Source organism: Halichoerus grypus, chromosome 5 (assembly GCF_964656455.1).
Source record: "Halichoerus grypus chromosome 5, mHalGry1.hap1.1, whole genome shotgun sequence".
Lineage (NCBI taxonomy): Eukaryota > Metazoa > Chordata > Mammalia > Carnivora > Phocidae > Halichoerus > Halichoerus grypus.
The window spans coordinates 21,120,886-21,125,679 of NC_135716.1; positions in this window are offsets into that span (position 1 = coordinate 21,120,886).

A 4,794-nucleotide genomic window follows, 5' to 3' on the forward strand; every position below is an offset into this window, starting at 1 on the left:
TTAAACCCCTTCCATATTTTATAGGGGATATTAATTTTCAAATCCCAATATTAAACTGCTCTGTCTGCAGTAATTATCAGGATATTAAACTACTATGTCTGCAGTAATTATCAGGATATTAAACTACTATGTCTGCAGTAATTATCAAGATAATAAGAGTCAGCTTATTTGGACCTGGGACTGTGCTCTTTGAGTATCTCTGGCGTTTAATCTTCCTAAGATTACGAGTTCAGTGCACACTTGTTTCTTCAGACAATGAAACTAAGGCTTCAAGAGGGTTTTATGGGGATTTTGCCTCACACAGGTAGGAAGTCACTTCTGCATTTCCAAATCTCACATGAGCGGACCACTCTCTGTATAATGAGTATAATTGTAGATATTGCCTAATGACAGAAATAAAAGTCTCAATGTTCCCTCAGGGTCTGGGGCAAAGGGTCAAAGCGGCTAACTAGAGCCCCGAAATGTCCTTGAAGTGGCCCTGTTTAATCTTTAAAGTCATGCAAAATTTTCCATCTCCGTGATATGCGTGTTTATTTAAACTACATAACATATGTGTTTATTTAAAATATATCTGGCTCCTGAAGGTAATATATAGAAGTAGGGAATTCCTGTGTCGATGCCCCATCCTTTTTGTTTTTTTTATTACAATCAAAATGTTTCAGGAACCGTACATATTCCGTCTTCGGAAACCCTCTAGAACTATCCTTAGGTCTCCCTGAAAGAGCCGTTAGGGTCACAGGCTTCTGCTGTGACTGATGGACTCCACATGCTCCTGAAGCATGTCTATAAAACAATTTCCTTTAAGCAAATCTTATTTTCATACTAACTTACATTATACCAGTGAAGATGTATTCCCACAGGAACAAAGAAATGTAGCCCCAACATGTAATTTTGAAACAATTGCATCTGCAGGAAAAGCTTTCCAAAATCACATATTTTTTTAAAAAGTGTATCATTTTTGAAAAATAATAATAAAGCCAAACTAAGTCGCAAGGAGAACAAATGGTGTGCTAAAACTTAAAATACTGTGCCAACATCTGCATTTCCTTGTGGAGTAGCTTCCATAAAAGAAAAGTTGTCTACTGTTTGCTGGGCTTTTAATCAATCGGTTACTAGTTTTAAAAGGTAAAAAAAAAAAAAAAAGTGTTATAATGCTTAACATTTTTGAATGTATTAATTAAGGGTGCTCTCTTAGGTAATCCATGGTTAGAGCCGTTGATGTGTTTAACATTCCCTGTATTTTCTTTATAGTGAAATGGGTTTATTCTGCATACCTATATCTGCATAATCCAAATTCTTTTTTGGGACTTAATTTCCACAACTGGTATGCAGTTTTCTGACATAGAAGAGGAAAGGAAAGCCTTGCCAGTCAGCTGACCTTGAAATTTAATAATTTCTGAAGGTCCTTCCTAAACCTATGAATTAAGCTTGATAGGGCAACAAAAAGGGATAACTTGTCGAAGCAGGATTCCACCCGACCTCGGATGTGCCTGGCAAGCTGGTGAAGCAAACAAGCCAGCAGTCTATTTGGAAGAGGACTGAAATGTGTCTTAGGAACAACACATCCTAAGAGGAAAGAGTCAGAGTGTAATAAGGAGAATCCTGTAAGAAAGTCTGGGCCCAGCAATAAATTGACAGCACTGGCAAATTAGAGAGCAGAAGAGCTTTTAATAAAGTGACTATTAACAAAGGTGCCGTCAGAATGTAAGGAGACCAACAAGGCCAGGTGCAATGTCTCAGGGCTAACAGCACAGGGGAGCCTATGTGGTCACTGGAATGTGGAGAGAAAGGGCATGGCTTGTGGGAGGGAGAATGATGCGGGGGAGAGGGGCGGGGAATAAACACTCTGACCTCATTCTCCTCTCAACCTCCATCTTCTCCTGGTTCTTCCCATTGGCCAAACCCAACAAAATACTGGAGGGCAAGGGAGCCCATTGTTGTGTCCACTTGGATGTCGATGCCCTCCAGCCAGAAACTTCCAGGAACACATCTGCAGTTGAACAATTAATTGGGATTATTGCTTATTATAGCGGACAAGAATGTACACCATGGAGGACACTGCTGAGTCTTAGTAAGGGGATGTTAGGACTTATTTCTAGGATGGGGGCAGCTGATAGGTAATTTGGGAAAAGGCTGAAGAAGGAAGAGGCGTTGCTCTGGGCTGGATGCTAAGTAAGGCAAAAGAAACTTATTACCAATTATAGTTTTAGCCTCCCCTCATTGCTTCCTAATTCTAGATAAGATTTATTCAGATACCCAATCATAGAATTATCCCCACTTCCTGACATCATCCCCCTCTTCTAACTAAAATGGTGGGCCATTTTTGTGGCTTACACAATATTCAGTTTTTGTCTGTTTTCCCATGTGATCACTGAGTGAACTCGCTGTCTTGATCGATTCTGGTCACAGAGTGGCCTTGTCTGATGTTGGGTCCTATGCTAGATTCCATGCTCAGCCTCTCCGCATCCACCCTGGTGTGTACTCTGGGAGGCCACTTTGTGAGCAAGTCAGGCAGCCCCTATTTATTCTCCAGGACCTAGCCTGATACAGTCGGCTTGGCCTTTGGGTTCTCTTGTTGAACACAAAATTTGCACAGAACCTCAACATCAGTTAAGACCACTGAAGATGCAAAGTTCTGAGTCCACCACGATGCTTGTCATCAGCAAATATCTCTGAGTCCAGCTCTCCACGGGGAAAAGTGAAAAGTGATAGAACTTTTGAAAAGAAAAGCCACTTACAAAACACTAGAGCTTAAGATGTTTGCCTGGGACTGTCTTCCATCAGAACATGACACAAAGGGAAGAGGGCCTTCCCCCCCCCCCACCACCCCTGCAGGTCACTGGGCACGGTGCAGCGGACACTTAGAGGGTACAGGTACCTTTGTGAAGGTGTGTCACAGAGCAATAGGGGAAACTGCATTCCAGCACATGATTGAAAATGGAAGCTCAGTGAAGCAGAGGAGGCCCAGTAGGGATGGATGGTCCATGAGCACGGAAGGAATATGCCCCCTGCGGACACCCAGATACAAACAGGGGGCTTTGCAGGAAGCCAAGGTCTTGAATTATGTACAACAGAAGAACCAGAGGAATTTGGACTCACTATCATCGTAACTTTGTTAGAATCCATGGGCTGGTGAGGCCTAGAGGGGCCTCGTATACATATTTTTAAACACCAAGCAAACTAATTTTATATGCATTTAATTAAAATGAGCTTCTTCTTGAGTTTGGCAATGATGCACAATGCACTTTTAACAGCTTTGTGCATCATTCCCAACCTGTAAATGTGAATAATCATGCTTACTTATTTATAAAGTTCTTTGAGGTTTTTGGATGAAAGGTTCTTTTAAAGTACAAAGCATTAATTTTTTTGTGACAGAGCACTCTACAAGAAATGAACATGAAGAAATATAAAAATTTTTGTGTTCTTTCTTGATTTAAGTTTTTAGTTTCTTTCTTCATAGGGACACAAAAGCCAGTCTTCAACAGGAGATCTGGTGTTTGAGATAACAGAGCTAATAAAGTACTATAAGTATAAAATCCTAGATAGGCTTGAATTGGCTACTCCTTTTGAGAATGTGAGAAATAAATTGATAGACAAGGTATTTTGTACAAATGAACTCGTCTCAGTTAAGTTGCACTGATAATCTTAAGAGTATGTAAATGGCCATCTATTTATAGACTCGTTATATCCATTTTTGACCAGGACGAACAAGTGAAGCAGTAGCAATAGTCAATCATTATAAGTAACTAGACCACAAGAGAAAAATGTGCCAGTTGCTAGGTGATGACTTTCAATCTATCATTTTAGGCAATAAATATAAGATGAAGTTATGAGGAGAGAAGCTATTCATAGCTAAAACTCTAGCTAAAATGGCTATTATTTATTGCACAGAACCGAAATCGGATGAAGTTGAGAAACCCAACATACAAACCCAGAAGCCAAGATACTACACAAGTGGACATATTTCAAGGACAAATCCAAAGGTAAATAGAAAGCCAGGATTTAGGGGAGGGTAGAGAGGATAAAAGGTTTAAAATAAAAATGAACTCAACTCCGTCACTTATTACTATGTTTCAAACCATAAAAATAAAGTGGAAAAAACATTTTTCAGAACTTTCCCATTTCTGAAAAAGAAGAAAAGTCTTTCAGCCCCTCTCAGTGACTTGGCGGGTGGCAGTAATGTATTTGGCACAATGGCGTATGAAAATGTTCTGTGAGACCCTGTGTTCCTGCCCTCTGAGAGCATAGAAATTGGTTTGGAAATATAGGTAACGCAAATGAAATGGTCAGAGAATAACACAGCCATTTAAAACATTTGGTTAAAACCTATCCCTGGCCTAAAACAAGCACTCAATCAGTAAAGAATTATGGGCTCTATTGCTGGTTCTAGAAACCTTAGCTGTCTCAAACACAGCTGAGAATTACAAAGCATACAAAAAAGCCTCCCTTGTTACCCATTTACTTTAGCAAGCCCAATAATCTAGAACAGCGGTTCTCATACTTCAGCGTGCATCAAAATTACCTGGAGAATTTGGTAAAACACAGATCACTGCATCCCACCCACAGAGTTTCTGACCCAGTAGGTCTGAGCAGGATAATTTGCATTTGTCGCATATTCCCAGGTGATACCCATGGTTCTGATCTGGGGAGCACATTCTGAGAATTACTGGTCTAAAAGATTGTAAGTAAATTTAAAATCATGAAAGAGGATACTAATAACAGCTAGCATTTACTGTGTACCTACAATACCACCAGGCTTCAGATCCTCCTGGGTGATAGATAGATAGATAGATA